At 41.6% G+C, this 23,930-nt stretch overlaps 1 pseudogene; it reads left to right on the plus strand.

Moving 5' to 3' along the window:
• Positions 1-1,875: 1,875 nt before the first annotated feature.
• LOC146253680 (uncharacterized) lies at positions 1,876-17,212 on the plus strand (annotated as a pseudogene).
• Positions 17,213-23,930: the final 6,718 nt, after the last annotated feature.

Genomic DNA, 23,930 nt, shown 5'->3' on the forward strand with positions numbered 1-23,930 from the left:
GAAAATATAATGAGAAGGGAAAAACTTACAATGACGTTTAAGTCATAGAGATTAGGTCAATTTTTACACCGGTCTGCCAAATGTATTGATTGATTCAACTATGAGGTTGCTGATCACCATTCCCTCTTGCAGGGGAAATGAGAAGACAACTATTTCATTCTTCTCTTCACTCTTAGTATTTTGAGTTGTAAATGAGCAGAAAAAAATCTGCTTTTAAATCTATGTAATCTTTATAAATAATAAGTAGGCTATGCATTTTTATATAAAATATACAGAAATATCAGTTGTAAAATGTAATTTAAATACGGACCCCTACAACCAAGACAAGCAAGCACACCCTACAATTTCCCCAGAAATTGTACCCTCTCTAATTCAATAAGCAAGTTGTTTTACTCAAACAACCATAACACAGTACGTATGGTATACAAATCTGCAGTCAGATTTGGAGAAATTGTTAGCTTGGATGTTATCTTGCCATATACATGGGGTTTTGATGATGATGCGCACGTAGCTTCATGGCAGAAAGACGCGTTCCATTTCAGGAGACTCCGAGACCTTAGCGCGTCACTAGCATCTCGTCATATCACACAGTCGGAGCACAGCTAGATCATCAGCGTCAGCGCTCTTGGGTACCCAGCATGCAGTGTGGCATGTCAGGTAGGGAGTCAGGTGGCTGAGCGGTGAGGGAATCGGGCTAGTTATCAGAAGGTTGCCAGTTCGATTCCCGGCTGTGCCAAATTACGTTGTGTCCTTGGGCAAGGCACTTCACCCTACTTGCCTCGGGGGGAATGTCCCTGTACTTACTGTAAGTCGTTCTGGATAAGAGCGTCTGCTAAATGTAATGTAAATGTCAAAAAACGCCAAAACTTGTGGAAAATAGTTTGGTTACAACAGCTATGCAAGGGTTTTCAGTTGTTGCGTTCGTTCAGTTAGATGTTTGTAATATTGTTGTTTGTTAGTTAAAATAATCTTGTTGGTCACCCTGAGAGTGCATGTTGTGTGGTTTAATGGGAAGTGAGAGTCTGCTATTGTACATCAATGTCCGTAAGGAGTTGATCATGGGCTGTGCCATAAACCTTTTGCCAATGAGGCTATTCTTGACCGTAAGTTGACTGTGGTTCTGGAAAGCGGTCTTCAAGCCATCTTTGAGAAATTCTGGAAACAGTGTTGTGAGCAATGTGTTTTGACTGTGAGAGGCAATTTTTGCTTGTCATCTAAACCTCATGCTTCCGCTACAGCATCAACAATTTCACCTTGGTATGTCAAATATGATTGAATTTGAGTAGTAAATGTCGCGCCTAGCAGCACGCTCAAGCACAGATCCTCCCAGGTCACAGACAATACCTAGAAACAGAGTATGTTTATACAAGTTTATTTTCACAAAAAGGCAGGACTGTGGCACAGAACAGTTGTATCTGGGACCTACTAGGTGCTGGACATAGACCCCCCTTACTGGCCAACTATGCTTTAACCGGCGAGCCCCCCCACAGAACAATATCACCCCACAGCAAGGTACTTAAGGACCCACAACAAAGCCACAGCAAAGTCACCACTAAATCACCGCAAAGTCACTACCAAGAGGGGAGTAGTCTGGGGCTGTGCAATAGCTGGCCATGGTGGGCCCTGCTCCCACTCCTAACAGTCCTTTGTCCTCTCCAACAGCCTGCAGTACTGACGAATATAAATTGGTACTAGTTGGTCGGTCCCTACTGACCAGTATTAAAAACAATTAAACAGGCAGTCTATGCAGTAGCCTTGCGCTGAATACCGTTGGTAAAGCGTGCAGTCCCCGTCCAGTACGGCCGACACCCGCCTTCGCCTGCTCCAGCGCTGACCCTGATCTGCGCACCGCTGTCCGTTCCGAAAGCCTCCGTAATGGCGCTGGTGACGCGCTTCTCCACCTGGAGGACTCCCCTCAAGCTGCAGAGAACGAAAGTGCAGGACAGGACTGCTAGGCAAACTCACACCCCTCAACCAGACCGAGCTAGTGAAACAGAAGCACAGTGAGGTGGAGTAATGGACTTCCCTTCGCAAGGCGAACGTAGAGCAGATTGACCGTTAGCATCGACCTTAGACCAGGCACCGCGTCCGGAGCCTCCCCAGGGTCCCTTCTCACCCTAAATCCCACCCTTGCACTAGGGGTCTCTCTACCTGGTCCTCCCCCTTCTCCCATAGCCCAACCCCCTGGACAGGGGCGCAGGCTATTCTGGTGAAGAGACCGTGTGGGCCCATCCTTCGCTTCGGGGCGCACCATATAGACCGGCTGGACTACATTGAGCTGGGAGACAATGACCAAAGGTTCTGGAGTCCATTATGGCCCCAGTTTGCCCCTGGAGCGCCGTCTGAAGTTTCTACACAATACCCTCTCCCCAGGGACCAAGGGAAGGGCTTTGGCCCTCCGATTGTATCTATTCTGAACCCACCCCTGCCGGTGGCGACTGTGCCCCTGCACGCATTTATACGCTGCTACCAACTGACGCTGATGATGCTGTACCCAGTCGTCTGTTGTAGCCCGGACTTGGGGTGGGGTCATGCCCAGGGCAGCATCAACTGGGAGTCGGGCATGTCGCCCAAACAAGACATAAAAGGGAGCCAGACCAGTGGAGCTGTGTGGAGTGTTGTTATAGGCCTGCAGCAAGTACGGAAACTGCTCTGTCCATTGGGCTTGCCGATCCTGGTCCAAGGTGTTCAATAGCCCCAAGAGAGTCTGATTGAACCGCTCACAAGCCCCGTTGCCCTGCGGGTGATAGGGGGTTGTACGGCTCTTTGTGCACCCATACACCTGGCAAAGCTGTCTCATCAAGTCTAATTCAAAAGCTCCCCCCCGGTCAGTTAGGATACGTTCTGGACACCCAAACACCTGAATCACATTCCTCCACAACACCCTCATTGTAGTCTGGGCTGTCTGGTTCTTCGTAGGTACTGCCACTGCATATTTGGAAAACAAATCTGTCATAACCAATATATATGGATATGCATCATTTACCCGCCCCAATGAAAGGTTATCTAAGGCCAAGATCTCAAATGGGTAGTGACTCACCACCGCGTGGAGGGGGGCCCTCACCTCTCGTCCCGCATGTCCCAGTACGCTTTGCTGACACTCAGCTGTCCAGCGTTGGGAGTCTCTAACCAACCCCTCCCAGTAGACCCGGCAACTGAGCTGCCCACCTCTGTTCTATCGCCCCTAGGTTGGCTGACTGGAGATGAGTCAAGGGACGATTATCTGTGTATACCTTAAACACTGCCCCCCACAGGTAATCCTTGAATGTTTTGGTGACCGCCCACTTCAGTGCCAGAAATTCCAGTTTGAAGGAAGTATAGTTTTGGTCATTCCTCTCGGGTGGATGGAGGCTAAGGCTTGTGTAAGCCATTACCCTCTCTTTTCCCTCCTGCACTTGCGCCAACACAGCGCCAAGGCCTTGTAAACTGGCGTCAGTGTAGAGGCGGAAAGGGGCATTAAAGTCTGCAAAAGCCAACACTGGGGCCTGGAAGAGAGCTCCCTTAAGACCCTCAAAGGCAGCCTGACAAGCTGGAGTTCAGGTTATGCCTGCCTTCTTTGTATTCCCCGTTCCCTGCAGTAAGCTATTTAATGGGCCTGCAACCTTGGAGAACCCCGAAACGAAGCGGCGATAGTAGCAAGACACTCCCGTAGCCATAAGATAAACAGCCCCACCCCCTTCCCAGTTTGTTGATTACAGGTGAAGAAACGGGCTCGCAGCTGGACTAAGGTGGCTTTCTCTCCATACAGCCCCCCTAGTACCTGAAATATCTTAGCTGGGGTATCGCGTTCTGCAGGAAGTAGTAACAGGATCTCTCGCCTAGCCTCCCCTTGTAGTGCGCTTAACACAAAGTCTACCTGTTGGGCTTGGTTAAGATGCTGGGCACGTAGAAAGGTTTCAATTTGGATGCGCCAATCAGCGCTGAATACTGTCGGTGAAGTGTGAAGAGTCCCCGTCCAGTACGGCCGACACCCGCCTTCACCAGCGCTGACCCTGATCTTCGCACCGCTGTCCGTTCCGAAAGCCTCCGTAATGGCGCTGGTGACGCGCTGCTCCACCTGGAGGACTCCCCTCAAGCTGCAGAGAACGAAAGTGCAGGACAGGACTGCTAGGCAAACTCACACCCCTCAACCAGACCGAGCTAGTGAAACAGAAGCACAGTGAGGTGGAGTAATGGACTTCCCTTCGCAAGGCGAACGTAGAGCAGATTGACCGTTATCCTCGACCTTAGACCAGGCACCGCGTCCGGAGCCTCCCCAGGGTCCCTTCTCACTCCGTTGTTGCCAGAGCTTTCGAATTGCTAGCGCTCCCGTCCGTCGTGTCGATCTCCCCCCCACGTTCGTCCAATGTCCTCTCTTATACAGGGAACGGACCTATCCCCACATACTACACCATTCCCTTCCCATCAAGCGAATTGCCCGGTAATTGGCAGTTAGCCAATTGCCCGGTAATTGGCAATTAGCTTTGCAGCAGCCTTTGTAGGCCATAGCAACGCCCCCAATACAGACACATTCAACACACCAGTCCAGTATAGTATCCACATAATACACATGGCATTTACACTAAAACATTACAGTACACTTGACATATTAACTTTGGCTGAATCTAACAACTCTTACCACAGAAGAAACAGCGTACTTTTGTATACATTAACTGAACATGACAATATTCAACACTGAGAATAGCTCAATGGACTGGGACAGTGACCTGTAAAGTATAAGATTGTAGGTTTGAATCCAGCCGCAGTCTTTTAGCCTGTCTTAAATTGGATTATCTGTTTCGTTAAACAGGATGACATCATTATGAAATACCATGCGCAATTCCACTTTGAAATGTCAACCGCTTTTTAACCTTTGTCCCAAAGCTGACCAAAGCTGATACTTTGCCCTTTCTACTCTTACATTCTCAACAGTTGGTGTGTAGCAGAGAGGATGGAGATGCTGCCTTGGAAACTTATGCTCATGAGTTCATATCCCCATTCAGCCTATTGTAGTTGGCCCAACATGAAGTAGTCTTGCTCTCTTGTTGTCCAACTCTTGACCTTCTACAATGTACATTTTTATAATATTTTGCCATTTTGCGGAGGAACCCGCATCGCTGCTCTCAGCTATATTTATTCCTTATTCCTTTATTATTTATTCCTCCGGTAAGAGGAAACCTATTGTTTTTGTTAGTATTCTTCTTATTATTATTATTATTATTATATTCTTCCGCTAAATGGCCCAATAGCTCAAAAAGTCCTGGGGTCTCATTTATAAAACTGTGCGTAGGATTCTTACTAAAAGTGTACGTACGCCCAAAAGCCTAAAATGGCATACGCACACAAAAATTCAGATTTATAAAACCGTGCGTACGCACACCGTAAATCACAGATTACCCACAAGTGTGCGTACGTGAATCAGCATTGTACCCCGCCCTGAACACGCCCATTTTTAACCATAAATAGTCAATGCAAAGCACCTCATGAATGCAAATCTAGTATCTAATCATGACCTTGGCATACGATTGTTCTTTACGGTGAATCATAGCGCACGACAACTTCTCAGACACTGTTAGCCTATTGGTGGAGCCCGGAAATTCCGAAAATGTGGTGGCCGGTAGATCACCAATTTAAAAAAAAACTGTGCGAGTGGCGTCAACTGTGGCAGTGATACTGCGAGTCGAGATACAATTTGAAAACAAAAGCGTTTTGTTATGAACAGTAATCTATTAAAGTCTGGACTGATAACGAGGACGTAGAGTGTAGCGATTGCACGGGAGCTTGACGACTGTATTTCCAGTTTTTGACATATGAGGATATTTGCACAGTATTAAATAAATATATTTAGTTATATACTGTGTTCTGCAGTTATCTAAAGGATATGTGATGTTATCCTGTATTCCATGCAGTCGGGGAATCTTCCCCTCCTGAACTCCCGTAGTGGACAATCTGATGGTGAGGAAGCGCTGAATTTGTATTTAAAATTTGAGTTGGATTGTACAAGGTGTTTATGGAACAAGAATCACTCAGTACAAGCGCAAATAACACTGCTGGATGTAATCTTCATGATAATTATGAAATTGAATGAAAAAAACGTGTGTGAGGAAAACAAAATATATAAATATTACGAGTAATGTTCTTCCCACATTCAATTTCTGCAGTCTGACTACAGTACGGTAATCTGCGTCACCAATTCCAACTGTTTTCAAAATGTGCGTAGGCCTACGGGAGGGTCAGAGTTTGCGTGGAGGACCGCACATTCTCCCGTCAAGTTTGTTTTTTATAAATTTGATAAACCTTTGCGTGGAAAGTGGCGTACGCACATTTTCAGCCCCGTTTTGTGCGTACGCAAGCTTTATAAATGAGACCCCTGGACCCGATTTTTTCCAGTTTGGCTCAATGATACAACAGGTCACTCATTACTCCCAGACGGATAGTGGCCCATGTGCGCCCATAGGTGGCGCTATAAAACACGCCCAAAGTCTACGTGATTTCCCCAGCGCCCCATTACTCCAAAATGCCAGAAAATTTGTATACATGCCTTATTTCTCATGGGGAACAAAAAAGCCTCAAGGACCCATATTGTCAGAATTTTCTGTACTGTCCAAATTTGATACAACCTTCAAAACCCTTCTCCTCATAAACCATAGATCCAATCGACTTGAAATTTGTTCCAGATGTGTAGAATACATGTTTTTATAAATGGTCAAATTGAATAAGAAATGCAATACAAAATGGCTGAAAGGGGTGTATTTATGTAAATGTGCATATTGCCTCAATATCTTTGTGTCAATAAATCGAATATAATTTTGACTGATTGTTTTTCAAACCTAATAGGGTTCAAGACTACATCACTCTGAGGTACCATAAACAATTTCACCTTGGTATGTCAATATAATGATTGAATTAAATTGAATTGCTCCACAGCGCGCGCTCCAAATTCTCACAGGCTCATCCTGCTCCTTGACACAAGGATGAACACCTGTCTCGCTTTGCGCTTTTTACACATTTTAACCTAGAATCAATGATTGGGTTCGTGAAAGTACACTACTCTTGAATTATGGTGAAGGTTTGAGCACTTTGAGACCTTTAGATCGTGAGTTTGAAGTGACGGAAAACCGAACTCGAAAAGTAGCTAGCTTTTTCCCTCTGTGTAATTACTGAATCATGTAGCTTCTCGGCAAATTCATCAAAAAGGTAGAGGAGGGCAGCTTTTAGGAGAACAAGCGAATCCCCACAGACTGGGAGCCAGGGAGACCGCATAGGCTTAGGCGGCATCCATGTTTTGGTCGCATCATGTTCATAAGTTCACCATTTTACAGTTCGGTCGACACCAAAAATGTCGAGGAGGGCAGCCTTTAGGAGATGTGGGTATTGTGCTTTTAGCCAGATGCTCCGATTATTTTTGTGATTTGTTGAAAACTTGCAAGTGGAGTGAGACTGCGTCCTGGCGGTACATTGTTTTAACTTGACCTCATAGACAGACTCTGTTCGCTCACTGTCTGTATGTAAACAATATTGTCTTTCACTCAGTTCAACTCCTAATATGTCAGGAAGGGCTGATTTTTGTAGACAAGAGCCTGCTGAAGATAGGCTTGTTTTGAAAGATCTTATATACTGGCTATTTCATTCGTCATTTGCCTGAGAAAGCGACCTGTTAGCCAGGCTAGTTTCACTCGGTCAGCCTATTTAAAGTAAGTAAGTAAGTAAGTAAGACTTTATTTATATAGCACATTTCATACAGGAATTGCAGCTCAAGGTGCTTTACATAAAATCAACAAAAACAATAATACATGTGATAAAAGTAATAGATCTAAAACATATAACAAACCAGACTAGCCGCACTATCTGCGGTGTCTCCATCCGTCTTGGATCCAAGCTGCCTCGTGTAGTTTCCAAACATATAACAACCCAGACAAGCCGCACTCTATCTGCGGTCTCTCGAATCCGTCTTTGATCCGAGCTGCCACTTGCAGTTTCCACACACAACAACCCAGACAAGCTGCACTCTATCTGCGGTCTCTCGAATCTGTCTTAGACCCGAGCTGCCACTTGCAGTTTCCAAACATATAACAAAACACATGCACTCTTGCAGCCTTTGTCGTTTCTCAATTAAAATAAAAATTAAATAAAAAAATTAAGTAAAATTATAAAATTATTATAATTATAAATCACAGAATAACAAAATACAATAACTCAACAAAATGGATAAAATGTAACACATAAGCAATAGTGCAAGTCAAACACAAGCCGCAATTTTTGCGGGAATACAAAGCAAATCTGTAAAAACGATAATATAACTACTACCAATTGTAAGGCCCTTCTGAGATAAAAATGTGTTAAATGCTTTGGTAAAAAGGTAGGTTTTAAGCTGTCTTTTAAAAATGTCTAGTGTATTTGCTTCTCTGATATTTATGGGTAATTTATTCCATAGTTTTGGGGCGTAATTGGCACAGGCAGCATCACCAATCTTCTTATGGCTGCTTCTGGCGACCTCTAATAGGCCTGCATTTGATGATTGCAGTGTTCTAGCTGGTGTGTAGTTTATAAGAGAGTTAGCAATGTAGCTAGGTCCTTGTCCATGTAGAGCTTTGTATGTGAGGAATAGGACCTTAAAGTCAATTCTGAAGGTAACAGGGAGCCAGTGTAAAGTAGCTAGGACAGGACTAATGTGTTCTCTCCTTTTAGTTTTGGTTAATAATCTAGCTGCAGAATTTTGAATGAGCTGTAGTCTTTCAGTGTTTTTTTTGGGAAGACCAGCGAAAAGTGCGTTACAGTAGTCCAGCCGGCTGGATATAAAAGCATGAATTAACTTCTCTGCATCATTTTGGTCTATGAATAGTCATACCTTTGCTATATTCCTCAGGTGAAAGAAAGCAGTTTTGGTCACTTTATTAATGTGGGAGTTGAAATTCAAATCTGAGTCCAGGATTACACCGAGACTTGTCACCTCTGGTTTAAGCCAGGGGGTTAAACTTCCTAGATTCTTATCAAGCATCTCTCTTTTGGATTTGGGGCCACATAGTAGGATTTCAGTTTTGTCTTCATTTAATTTAAGAAAGTTATCATTCATCCATTTGTTTATTGCCAACAGGCAGCTGGTAATGGAATTGATGGCCGTTGCATCGTTGGGTTCAGTGGATATATATAGTTGTGTGTCGTCCGCATAGCTATGGAAATTCATGTTATGTTCTCTTATTATGTCACCGAGTGGTAACATAGAAAGAGAGAAAAGTAATGGACCTTCCAGTAAGGTAATGGGCAGCTTCCTTGAGCAACCCTGTAGCAGTTCTCATGTTTCTTAGACCTATGGTCTCCTAAACTAACTTCCTAAACTTCCTTCCTGTGATATATGTTTTCATCCAGTTTAATACACTATCCGTGAACCCAATAAGATTTTCCAGTCTATTGATTGGGATGTTGTGATCAATGGTATCAAATGCTGCACTGAGATCTAAAAGGATAAGGATAGAGACTTTATTTGCATCAGAGTTTAGTCTGAGGTCGCCAATTATTTTGGTGAGAGCAGTTTCAGTACTGTGATATTTCCTGAAACCTGACTGCGAGACTTCCAGAATGTTATTTTCTTCAAGAAAATAATTTAGGTGGACTGAAACTATCTTTTCCAGTACTTTACTAATAAATGGAAGGTTTGATATTGGTCTGTAATTTGCGAGTAGACTGTTATCTAATTTGGGTTTCTTTAATAGGGGCTTTACAACAGCTGTTTTGAAGGCATCTGGGAAGACGCCAGTTCTAATGGATGTGTTTATAATCTCTAGCACCGGACCTGAGACACTATCAAACACTCGCTTAAAGAATGTTGTGGGTATAGGATCAATATCTGAGGTTGTGGAGTTAGATTCACTGACTAGAATCTAGATGGGAAAAGCTTTATTTTTCACCACTGACATGGACCCTTTTTTCACTTTTACAGGTCATGCAGAGGCCTGCTCAACAGAGTGCAACAGAGCATAATGAGAGCAACAAGAGAGGATGCTGAGTTGATACGCGGGTTTTCTATACATGTGTGAGGTTGTCTCTTGCTGTGGTTAAGTGGTCACGCAGCAGGTCTCGGACAATACACATATAGATAGAGAATGTGCTACTTTCACCTTTAGAAAGAGCAACATGCAGAAAATAGCACAAATGATGAGTGATGAATGAACCGCTTGGGTTGTTCTCCCTGTGCATTAAGTTGTGGAATGTATACCGTTTAAGGACATGTTTTGGTGGGTGCTATATTTGTATGTTACAGCTCATGCAAATAAAGTTTATCTAAGAGACATGTTAGTCAGTCATGCCAACCACTTTGCCTGTCGTGGTGACCTGATCCGAGCAGCTCGATTAATAAACAAAGTCAACTCTTTTTCATTGTGGTGCGTTCCTTGGCCCATCCTCCGACGGAATATCATCATAACATGAGTGTAACAGAGGATGCAATAGAGAATGCTGAGGGCATCACAGACCCCTTGCTGGATAGCTTCTCTTCTGTCCTGCCCCCAAGACAGCTTCATCCAGCTGGCCTGCCCTGCCTGCCTACCCCTGCCTTGATATCTCAGAAGATCACAGAATTACAGCTGTTTAAACTTCAGCCAAATCTTATTAAGCGTGCCACAGGACAAATAGCTTACTTTTCAATGCAGTAACTGACCACAATTGTTCTCAACTCTGAGAATAGCTCAGTAGGCTAAGACAGTGCACTGCAAGGAGCAAGGTCATATGTTCAAATCCAGCTGCAGTCTTTTGGCCTGTCATAATTTTGATTATCTGTTTAGTTAAATAGGATGACATCATTCTGATATACCATGTGCAATTTCACCTTGAAATGTCAACTGTTTCTTAACCTTTGTCCCAAAGCTGACCAAAGCTAATACTCAAATCACAGTTGGAGCACAGCTAGATAATCAGCGTCAGCGCCCCTTGGGTACCCAGCATGCAGAAACTTGTGTTAAATTGTGCGGTTACAACAGCCGTGCGAGGGATTTCATTTGTTGTGTTTGTTCAGTAAGATGTTTGTAATGTTAATGTTTATCAGTTAATATAATCTTGTTGGTCACCCTGATTGTGCATGTTGTGTATTTGAATAGGACCAGAAAGTTGGTTGCTATACTGCCATAAGCTATTCTCGCTAGGAGCTGAACATGGGCTCTGCCCTGGCCTGGTTGCCCACATGACTATTGTTAATTGTGCATTGACTGAGATTCTGGAAAGAGATCAATTAAGTAGAGTAAAAATATCTGCAGTTTTTCAGTCATCTTGGGGAAAATGTGTCAATTGTGGGAAGCATGTTTTTGGACTACCCCTAAACCTCATGTGGCCACCGCAGTATTTCTCCTTTGGCATGACCTGTGCTGGGAGAGCGGAAAACAGCATGGATGGAAGTTGTGTGTGGACAGATGTGTCTTTATATACGGTGAAATGGAATAAGAAATGCAATACAAAATGACTATTTTTAAAATACAAAATGACTGTACAAATGACTGTAAAGGGTTGTATTTATGTAAATGTCCACATTGCCTCAATATCTCCACTTAGGTTAGAATAGGTTATAGGGTTGAAATAGGTTTTATGTGCATTCAGGGTTAGTATAGTGTATTATTTATTGTTATATGTAATTTACGAAAAAAAAGTCTGACCTTGTGTTGTTCTGTGTACCTGACAAATAAAAGACTTGAACTTGAATATGTTTGTGTCAATAAATCAGATTTCATTTTGACTGATGGTTTTTCAAACCTTATTGGCTTTGAGATTCCATCTTTCTGAAGTAGTACCATATGCAATTTCATGCAATTTGACGTTGAAATGTAGACAGTTTCTTAACCTTTGTCCCAAATCTGACCAAAGGTAATACTCTGCGTTTTCTATTTTATAAAATGTTAACAGTTGGTGTGTAGTAGAGAGGATAGAGAGACTGACTTACAACCTTGTGCTCATGAGTTCAAATCCCCATTCAGCCTATTGTTGTTGGCCAAATATGAAGTTGTTTGCTTCTACATTGTACATTTTTTTGATATTTTGCCATCTTGAGGAGGAACCTGCATCGCTGCTTGCAGCTATATTTATTGTTTATTTTCGCCCCCCTAAGGATCAGTCAAAATTTGGACAACATAGACAACGTCGCTGTCAAAATGTTTGTCTTGGTCACAATTCCGTTGCTTCTATTGGGATTTACGTTCCGTTGCACGGTTTAAGAGGTTACAACGTTTTTGTGGCAAAAAGTGCCTTAAGTCGACAAAGGGTACTCATTGCTAGCTATGTCACCACGTCAGAACACGTTAGCAACGACGCATGGATACAACGTGCATTGATGTGCTGTTGCACAGCCAGTATCGTGCCGTGGAGTACTAGCAGCACATGTACATTTGAGGCATTCTACGAAAGCGGTACAATTTAAGTCCCTCTGACCTTTTTCAGTGTATTTTATCTATTGGGTCATCAAAATCTATTTTTAAAAGCTTTTTATATACATTGAAATATAGTCTTTAATAAAGTATAAAAACATTAAATGCATTGCAACTTTATATCAGAAATTATTTTGTTTTTCCAGTTGACACCATCTATTTTAAAATGTCCCTCATGAACTTCTATGGAAGTGTACTTGGGTTATAACTAATAACATTTTGAAAAAGTCCATACATTTTGACTTTCACCTAAACCTGTGCTTTTTTGATGGTAATGTTTTTTTCTAAATAAGTGTATGATTATTAATTAAAATCACATTATCTAATTCTTTACCTCAGTAACCACTCAACCCCGTTGTACAAATAATTCCTCGCCCATTAAAAAAATGAACTGATCCATATGTGACACCAACCACAGGACGTGACATCACAAAAGTCTTCTGAACCACATCATACAGACACAGGCAAGTTATCACCTTCTTGTATAACTATTTCAGTAATTTATCTTTTGATATTGTGGTCGTCAAGCTAAACAACTCAAACTTGTTACGTGAAATAAAGATAGAAAACTACTACTTGTGGAAATATTTATTGTTATTTCAGAAATATGTGATTTTTAAGAACATGTGGAGCAGTGGCCATCATGATAAAGAAATCACAACCCCGTCACACTCAACCCCGTTACTTATTTGATCATAACAGGGTTGTGTGACTGTGACGGGGTTGTGTTTTTAACACTTTGGTCGTGAAGTTACCCAATAACATTAATAACAAGCCATGTTAAAGCTGTGTGTGCACGTGTATTCTGCTTAGATTTTAATGTTGTTAAGTAAATTTCTCTGAAGGAATGTTGTCTTTAATGATATCAATTTAAACATCTACAGACACCTATGAGTCTGTGATGGGACCTACAACAGCTGCAGAAAGACAGAGGCAGTATCATGCACGCCTGAATGCTGACCCTGAAAGAAGTGAGAAATACTTGCACAATGAGCGCCAGAAATGGAGAAAAAATGTAGGCAGGGACTAAAAAAGGAATCAATGAGTTCAGTGAAAGAGAACAGCGGCAGAAGCGTAGTGGAGAGAAGCTTACAAAAGAAGCAAGGAGAAAAGAGAGGCACTGAGAAACTTTCCTTCACAAAGTCCCAATCATGCCCCAGAGCAGTATCCACAGCCAGGACCTTCAAGGTAGAGCAATGAGAAGTTAAGAGCGTTGAAAATGACTAGGTTGAGTGTTAGAAGAGTTAGAAAATGAAAAATGTAGAGCAGGGGTGTCAAACTCATTTTGGTTCGGGGGCCACATTCAGCACAATCTAATCTCAAATGGGCCGGGCCAGTAAAATAATATCAAAATAACCCATAAATACCTTTGTACCCTTTTTTTTCCAATATTTCAATATAATGCCTTAAATGTATCATTGAGCCTACATAACTCACACATCATAATGGATCTACAAAGGCGCAAAACATGTATTCACAGATATGCCTATGGAACTGAAAAAGTTGCTTTGCACTTTGATTAAAACAATTTGTTTATTTCAATGTACAGTAGATACATTTTCACATCTGACCACCTGAACTGACTCGCCACACTATGCACAAACTAAGATGGGAGCTATGAAGAACGTTATCACCCTGCAAAAACCCATAAAGGTGATCATGTGAGCATGAGCAATAGTGTTACACCAGACCAAACTATTTTGTGCTGAAACTGCTGTCTGATATTATACTGCACAATGTTCATGGTCTTTAAATATTACATTACCACAGTAAATGTTATTTTTCACAGAACTCTATTCTTCAGAGTGCAAAAAGTATCTTAAAGAGCATTGCAGGAATAAGACTTACTCGCTGTTTAAAACCCTCCCTTCTCTTTCTCTCACTGCGGCCTACCTACTGCAGCCACCAACATAGCCTTCATTTTAGCCTTCACGATTGCATCAATATCAGGTGTCAAATAACGCTATCTCGTTATCTAACGCTATCTAGCAATAAGGTAGCTAGCTTTCACCGCTGTATCACTGACCTCTCGGCTACGGGTAAAAACTGACTGCTGTTTCTTCAGACCCGCTAACAATTCATTTATCTTCTCTATTCTCAGTTGTCCTCGCAAATTGTTGTATTTTTCACCATGAGTCATAGTGGCGCCGAATATTATATTCCTTGAGCACTGATACTAGCTGATGACACACTAAGCAAACTGATTTCCCATTAACTTCTGTGAATAAATAAGAATCAGTCAATTTTTCTTGGAAAACTCTGCACTCTGTGTCAACTTTTCTCTTTTTTGACAAAGACATTTTGGTAATGAGGGTGCAACCATGGGTAATTTTGACAACAACAGCTTAATAACGATAAGGCAAGATTGCCAGTCACGTGGGAGCATTGCTGTCACGTGCTGGTTACTTCCGGATCTCTCGTTTTGTCAGTGCGACCTCTGCTGAACAAATTTGGAATCTGTCCTTTTTTTTTTTTTTTTGGACGTCATCTCGCGGGCCGGATTGAACCATCTGGCGGGCCGGTTTTGGCCCGTGGGCCGTATATTCGACACCTCTGATATAGAGAATGCTTACTCTTAGATGTTGAGGTTGCATGTGATGGGTTTTGCTTAGTGAAAAATAATCCTATGGATGGCTGTTTGCCATTTAGCCAGCCATCAACCGGATTAACTTTTACTACAGAGCTGTGATTTATTTAGTCCTTTTCCCGATATTATTTTCCCTGTTTTTCCTTCATGAAATATTTGCATCATTATTTATTTATTTTGTTTGTAGGCAACATGTGGAGGGGAAGAAAAAAATTAGAAAAGAAAGAAACAGGCTGCGGAAAAAATAAAACTTCAGCAAAGACTGGACAAAGAAAGAAAACAGAAAGAAAAATACAAAAAGAGGTGCCAACGTTTTAAGAAGCATTCCGATTCACCACAGTCAAAAGTGAATGAGCTAACTGCAAATTGCCCTGTAAACCCCAGAATCCGGAAGACGTTGCTGTATCACCAATCACTGATTAAAGACATCAGTAATAAATATCATCTGACCACAAAAGAAAGAGAAAGACAACTAATTGCAAAAGTGACAACAGGGAGAATTGTCAAAAAATACAGGTTGCAGAGATTTGCTGAGGATTCGCTTGGTTTTTCGAGGAAGCGTTGGCAACATAAGGATAGTCTTAGCTTTGAAAAGAAGAAGACCAACAGGTTTAATTGATGAATTCAAGAACAGAGTGAAGACGTTCTATGTAAGAGATGTCAGTAGGATAACAACAGGGACCAAACAAACACAGGGAACAAAGTCAAAATGCAAAAAAGGTTCCTGGTGGATTATTGAAAAATCTCCAAAGAAGATTTTTAACAGAGAACTCTGATGAAAATATCTCATTCTCTGTTTTGCCATCTTCAACCTTTTTGGGTTGTTAATCCGACGATCTCAGAACGAGACACATGCATGTGTAAGTTGCATGAAAATCTGACCTTTGTGGCTGAGAAGCTCAACCAGCTGAAACTTATTGAGACCGACAATCTTGAAAACTTGTTACAGATGGTGTGTTGCAACTCCTCCAACAAGAGCTGCATGTACGGAGAGTGTGTCCACTGCAAGGACAAGAATGGCCCAATCTCAAGTACATATAACAGTACAACCAAAGTATATTTCACCCAGTGGATAAAAGAAGATAAGGAGATGGATAAAAAGAAAGAGGGAGAAGCTAGAGGTCATCTGTCAAGGTCATCATCAAGAAATCTGTGGAGGGCACACAGGAAAACCTAACTGAGCTGTTCCACAGCTACCTACAGCGGTTCAAACTGCATCACTTCAACATTAAGCAGCAGTATGCCTACTGCCGCGAGTTGAAGAAGAACATGTCAGGGGAAGAGGCATTGATACATATAGACTTTTCAGAAAATTATAGCTGCAAGTACAGCTCCCAGATCCAAGCAGTCCACTTTGGGGTTTCACACCAGCAAGCCACTCTGCATACGGGATAAGTGTATGTTGGTGGACAACCAGAGCCTTTGTGCTTCAGCACAGTCTCCCCCTGCAGACATAAAGGCCCTCCAGCAATATGGCAACACCTCAGTCCTGTGCTGGATTACATTCAAGCCACACATCCACAAGTATCTGTGCTGCACTTTTGTAGCGATGGCCCCTGTAATCAGTACAAAAACCGAGGCAACTTCTTCCTTTTCAGCACAGAATTAGACAGAAGAGGACTCAAGGCTGGCAAAGGGGCGAGATATCCCAGATGCACACGAGCTGTTCAAGGTCTTGACCGAGACAAACACAACAGTGAAACTGTTCTTTGTGAAGAACGAGGATATTGAAAGAGCAATGGAGAAAATGCCAAAGCATATACCAGCAGTTCCAGGAACAATGAGAATCCACCAGGTCATTACTTTGGCTCCAAGAGAACTGATACACCGTGATGTCAGCTGCATGTGCTAAACACGGAAGCAGTTTAACTGCATGTGCTTCAACACGCAGAGTTTCAGTTTTGGCCAGAAGGTACAAGTTGCTGTGCCCAAACCAGCCAGTGAAAGGAATCCACAGCCACAGACAGAAAGGGAAATCCAGTGGGGAAGTCCAGAGCTGGTTGGGCAGTGGTGCGTGCTCAGATATGACCAAGAGCTGTATCCAGGTATCATCCTTAGCACAGATGAAACACATGTCCAAGTTAAATGTATGCATCGTGTTGGGCCCAACCGGTTCTTCTGGCCGAGTCGGGATGATATCTTCTGGTACCTCTTTGATGATGTCCTTGAAATAATTCCACCCCCAAAGTCTGTGACAAAGCGTCATGTGGAGATATCGAAAGAGGTGTGGGTCAGACTTTGAATGCCATGAAGCAAGAGGCGCATAGGCACAAACACCCACTTGCACAAACACACACAAATGCCAAAAGCACTCAAGTTATGTTTGATTTTGATGACTTATTCAGTAGGTAAAACATTTTCTAATGTATGCTATGTTGTTGTTTTCATAGTTTGTCCTGCAGTTGGGTTAATAAAACTCTGTTCAATTGCAATTTAGATCAATTGTCTTTCTTAAATGGTTACATAATGAAATACAATGTGTACTGGAATTCTTACGGTAAAATTTAGTTGAAAATCACATTATTGATATGTTAAGGCAAGGTCGGACTGGGATCGAAAAACAGCCCGGGACTTTGAAACACAGATCCCCCCCCTCCCCTTCACTTCACTTTCTCCCTCACTTTCTTTTTCCATACTTGTCTCTGTTTCTGCATCTGCTATTTGATGTTGCAAAAGAACAATAATCAGTTAACTATATTCACTAATGACAATCAATTCAACAAACTAATTTCCATATAATAACCCTGTTAACAGACTAACTCTATTGTGTGCAGTTGCAGTGTTGCACCTGACATAGTCTCTCCACTGGACCCTGTCACCACAGCAGCCTCAATCTCTTGCCCTGTGTCACCTGTGGCTGCTTTATTACACAGAACAGAAAATCAGGACAATTGCATTTGAGCCACATTGCACTTTACATATTATTTTAAGTCAAAAAACATTTGTGCATATTTAGATGAGTGCCTTTTTCTCTTGGCTATTTATTTTACTTCATTTAAAATGTATAGCCTATATATTGGCTAACAGTACTACAAAATGTATAATGTTTTTAGAAAAATTAAAACAATATGGTTTGGATTGATATTTGAATTTTCTAAATGTCAAAAATACAGCTGCTTATAGCTGTTTGCACCTGGCGCCTCTTGTACAGCCTCATCGTCGGGCTGCAAACTCTCCTCCTCCATCTTTTGATGGCTTAAACATTTATTCTTGTGCAGAATTTGCTTGCAGTGCCCGTTGTGTTTTTTTATCTCTAGCTTTTTCAGCGCCTTTTTCTCCTTTTCTTTTCCTTTTCATTTCTTTGCTAAAGAACCAACAATGTTAGCTAAATTAGCTTCAACTAATTGGCTGTACCCGGAAAAAGATAGATTTTTGACCAGTCGTGATCTGTAAAATGGACGGAAAAGTGCACCGTTCAAGTTTACACGGGGGAAATGCCCACCACTACCCTTTGGATTTTGGCTTGCTCCAGTTAAACAGCTGATTGGTTTTAAGGCCGTCTTCAAGTGAGCATAAACCTTTTTTTTTTCTTGAATAGTGCCGTGGCCGTAGCGGCTGTTTGTTTGACCGGCCGTTCGGGAAATCTCCCGAGTCTCCCGATGGCCAGTCCGACCCTGTGTTAAGCTGTATTTGTCACTTCAACCCCGTTACCATCTTCAACCCCTTTACTCTTGTCTCAACCCCGTCACCCCAATATTTACTTTGTAAAAATGTTTACGCTTATGAAAAAAAAAAAAAATCTTTGTTGAACTATGTCTGAAGTGTTCAGAGTAATCTTAAGAATATTGATTTTAGTTCAAATTCTGAAATTGAACCACATATTTGATGAAAAGGTATGATAACACAAAAACTGCCCATTTCAGGCTTTAGTAAGCACAATTATTAAATTGTATGTTACTTCTATATTTGCAGTTATTGAATTATTTTGAGGGACATCTAATTAATAGGAAACTGTTGATTTCATTAAAAATAAATGTTATAATCATATTCAGACAGCTTCCATAGTGTCCATAATGGGGTTGAAGAATACTTGTGTCCATGTCAAAAATAATGAACAATAATAATAGGGAATGGCAAAATATTATAAAAATGTACATTGTAGAAGGTCAAGAGTTGGACAACAAGAGGGCAAAACTACTTCATGTTGGGCCAACTACAATAGGCTAAATGGGGATTTTGAACTCATGAGCATAAGGTTACAAGGCAGCCTCTATCCTCTCTGCAACACACCAACTGTTGAGAATGTAAGAGTAAAAAGGCCAGAGTATTAGCTTTGGTCAGCTTTGGGACAAAGGTTAAGAAGCTGTTGACATTTCAAAGTGGAATTGCATGAAATTGCGCATGGTATTTCATAATGATGTCCTCTTGTTTAACTAAACAGATATTCAAATGTAAGACAGGCTAAAAGACTGCGGCTGGATTCAAACCTACAACTTGTGCTTTGCAGGTCACTGTCCCAGTCCATTGATCTATTCTCAGTGTTGAATATTGTCATGTTCAGTTACTGAATAAAAACGTAAGCTGTTTCTTCTGTGGGAAGAGTTGATGGATTCAGCCAAAGTTTAAACTACTCAAATTCAATCATATTTTGACATACCAAGGTGAAATTGTTGATGGTACTTCAGAGTGATGTCATCTTGAATCCAATAAGGTTTAAAACCATCCCTCCTACCGGAGGGAGGAGGGATGCCACCTTCCTCTTACCGGAGGAACCCTAATAATATTATAAATGTGAGAGAACAATGGTTGTGCTCGCCAAAGGCGTGAGCACACCCAAAAATACAAAATGACACTGATTACTTAAAAAAAAAATGTGCACAATTCAAGCAATACAATTACAAAAATATAACTGCAAGCAGTAATGGCGGATTCCTCCAAACACTGCGAACCATTGAAAAATGTTTATTTTTGACAAATTGTAACTGTATAGAAAAATGTATGCTGCAGAATTACCAATGGCATACCAAATCTGAAATGCAATACCATCAAGATCCACAAGGGCCTTTATTTCAAGCCAGTAAGTGAAGGAAGGGGGCTTGGTGAGCTTATCCATTCCAGAAAGCCTTGTATCTTTATGCATTAAGGCGTGGCCTGTAGCGCCACCTATGGGTAATGGTGGACCATTTGTGGTGTGGTAGTTACTCTTGGCCTATACTATTAATGTTTCAGGATTTTAAAAACTTTTTACCATTGCATATAAAATCGGAAATGCAATACCAACAGGATCCACATGGGCTTTGGGTAAAGTGTGGTAGTTACTCTTGGCCTGTACTGTCAATGTGTCAGGATTTGGAGACCTTTTTACTATTGCATACAAAGTAGGAAATGCAATGACACCAAGGTCCTCAAGGGCCTATGCTGATATTCAAGGAATGAGTGGGGGCTTGGTCAGCCCACACAGTCCTGATATGTTGCGTGTGTGTCTTGCCAAGCCCGCGCGTGTCAAGGGAAGAATGAGTGTCTGAGAATTTGGAGCATGCGCGGGGAGGAGCAGGGGACACATTTCATTGTAAATTTCCCTAGAAATTAGCCAAGCATGCATGTTTCAAAGATTCACCAAAAATCGACCTTTCATCTTAGAGTCAACTTTTTCTCAGATTTGTGTACTAAACATTCTCAAGAGTCTTCATATGAACTTGTTTGACTGGCTTACGTGTAAAGCATTGCGAACCATTGAAAAATGTATATTCTTGACAAATTGTAACTGTATAGAAAAATCAATGCTGCAGAATTTCCAATGGGATACCAAATCTGAAATGCAATAACATCAACATCCACAAGGGCCTTTATTTCAAGCCAAGAAGTGAAGCGCTTTAATCTTCACAAGAAGTGAAGTGCTTTGTGCTTTAGGGCGTGGCCTGTAGAGACACCTATTGGTAATGGTGGGCCATTTGTGGTGTGGTAGTTACTCTTGGCCTATACTATCAATGTTTCAGGATGTTTTTAACTTTTTACCATTGCATACAAAATCGGAAATGCAATACCAACAAGATCCACATGGGCTTTTGTTAAAGTGTTGTTGTTACTCTTGGCCTTTACTATCAATGTTTCAGGATTTGGATAACTTTTTACCATGGCAAACAAAATCTGAAATGCAATACCATCAAGATCCACATGGCCTTTGCAAAAGACCAAGGAACACTCTCCTGAAATGTTGCGTGTGCGTCTTGCCAAGCCCGCGCGTGTGTCAAGGGAAGACCTATGGGTAATAGTGGGCCATTTGTGGTGTGGTAGTTACTCTTGGTCTATACTATCAATGTTTCAGGATTTTTATAACTTTTTACCATTGTATACAAAATCGGAAAAGCAATACCAACAAGATCCACATGGGCTTTTTGTTAAAGTGTTTCTTTGCCTATACTATCTATGTTTCAGGATTTTGAGACCTTTTTACCATTGCATACAAAATCGGAAATGCAATACCATCAAGAGCCACATGGGCCTTTTTTTCAAGCCAATAAGTGAAGGGAGGGGGCTTGGTGAGCCTATCCATTCCAGAAAGCCTTGTATATTTGTGCTTTTTGGCGTGGCCTGTAGCGCCACCTATGGGTAATGGTGGGCCATTTGTGGTGTGGTAGTTACTCTTGGTCTATACTATCAATGTTTCAGGATTTTTATAACTTTTTACCATTGCATACAAAATCGGAAATGCAATACCAACAAGATCCACATGGGCTTTTGTTAAAGTGTTTCTCGGCCTACACTATCAATGTTTCAGGATTTGAGACCTTTTTACCATTGCATACAAAATCGGAAATGCAATACCATCAAGAGCCACATGGGCCTTTGCTAAAGACCAAGGAATGAGTGGGGGCTTGGTCAGCCCACACTCTCCTGAAATGTTGCGTGTGCGTCTTGGCCGCGCGTGTGTTAAGGGAAGGCTGAGTGTGTGTGAGATTTTGGAGCACGCGCGGGGAGGAGCAAGGGAGACATTCATTGGAAATTTGCCTAGAAATTAGCCAAGCAAGCATGTTTCAAATATTCACCAAAAATCGACCTTTCATCTTACAGTCAACTTTTTCACAGATTTGTGTTATGAACATTCTCAAGAGTTTTCATATGAACTTGTGATTGAATCAGAGTATCAGTTTTTGAATGGCTGATGTGTAAAGCATAATTTTAGCGTTAGCGATAAGTTCAATTTGCTTTATATCAATCATTTTTTGAGATATGAATTTGCCTTTGCACATGGTAACATGTTGTAGTGTCTTCCTCCGATCTACCAAGTTTAGTGTTGATATCTCAAAGATTTGCTGAGACATGACTTCACATCCTGTTTTGCGGCTTTTCTGATGAATTTGATTGGCTGTACCGGACAGACGGTTATGAGGATCAAAATTCCTTTGATAACTTTTGTGAGGCTTGGTCTGAAGATCATCTCTGGTGATTTTGAAGAAGATATGACAAAAATTGTAGGAGGAGTAGGCTTTCAAAGGTTTTTGATAAAACCGGAAATGGCGGGAAATCTATATAACCGGAAATTAACGCCATGGTGTGCGTTGAACTCGGCTTGATCCAGGGAATCCAATGGTACCTCATTTTTGAAAATGAGTCATACGGTTCAAAAGTTGCGTGTGTAAACACAAGTCCAACTTTGACCCATTGGTGGCGCTAGAGTGGTCTAATGGGAGACATGAAACTTGGTGTAGGTATAGAAGAAACTGTCCTTAATGAGTGTGCCAAATTTCACAAAAAGTTGTCGATGGGGTCTAGGGGCTGCCATTGACTCCCATGGTACAAGAATTACAAAATATAACTGCAAGCAGTAATGGCGGATTCCTCCAAACACTGCGAACCATTGAAAAATGTTTATTCTTGACTAATTTTAACTGTATAGAAAAATGTATGCTGCAGAATTGCATACCAAATCTGAAATGCAATACCATCAAGATCCACAAGGGCCTTTATTTCAAGCCAGTAAGTGAAGGAAGGGGGCTTGGTGAGCTTATCCATTCCAGAAAGCCTTATATCTTTATGCATTAAGGCGTGGCCTGTAGCGCCACCTATGGGTAATGGTGGGCCATTTGTGGTGTGGTAGTTACTCTTGGCCTATACTATTAATATTTCAGGATTTTAAAAACTTTTTACCATTGCATATAAAATCGGAAATGCAATACCAACAGCCTGTACTGCCTGTACTGTCAATGTGTCAGGATTTGGAGACCTTTTTACTATTGCATACAAAGTAGGAAATGCAATGACACCAAGGTCCTCAAGGGCCTATGCTGATATTCAAGGAATGAGTGTGGGCTTGGTAAGCCCACACAGTCCTGATATGTTACGTGTGTGTCTTGCCAAGCCCGCGCGTGTCAAGGGAAGAATGAGTGTGTGAGAATTTGGAGCATGCGCGGGGAGGAGCAGGGGACACATTTCATTGTAAATTTCCTTAGAAATTAGCCAAGCATGCATGTTTCAAAGATTCACCAAAAATCTACCTTTTATCTTAGAGTCAACTTTTTCTCAGATTTGTGTACTAAACATTCTCAAGAGTCTTCATATGAACTTGTTTGACTGGCTTACGTGTAAAGCATTGCGAACCATTCAAAAATGTATATTCTTGACAAATTGTAACTGTATAAAAAAATAAATGCTGCAGAATTTCCAATGGGATACCAAATCTGAAATGCAATAACATCAAGATCCACAAGGGCCTTTATTTTAAGCCAAGAAGTTAAGTGCTTTAATCTTCACAAGAAGTGAAGTGCTTTGTGCTTTAGGGCGTGGCCTGTAGCGCCACCTATGGGTAATGGTGGGCCATTTGTGGTGTGGTAGTTACTCTTGGCCTATACTATCAATGTTTCAGGATGTTTTTAACTTTTTACCATTGCATACAAAATCGGAAATGCAATACCAACAAGATCCACATGGGCTTTTGTTAAAGTGTTGTTGTTACTGTTGGCCTTTACTATCAATGTTTCAGGATTTGGAGAACTTTTTACCATGGCAAACAAAATCTGAAA

This window comes from Hypomesus nipponensis, chromosome 17, assembly GCF_054491055.1.
Source record: "Hypomesus nipponensis isolate SF chromosome 17, ASM5449105v1, whole genome shotgun sequence".
Classification (NCBI taxonomy): domain Eukaryota; kingdom Metazoa; phylum Chordata; class Actinopteri; order Osmeriformes; family Osmeridae; genus Hypomesus; species Hypomesus nipponensis.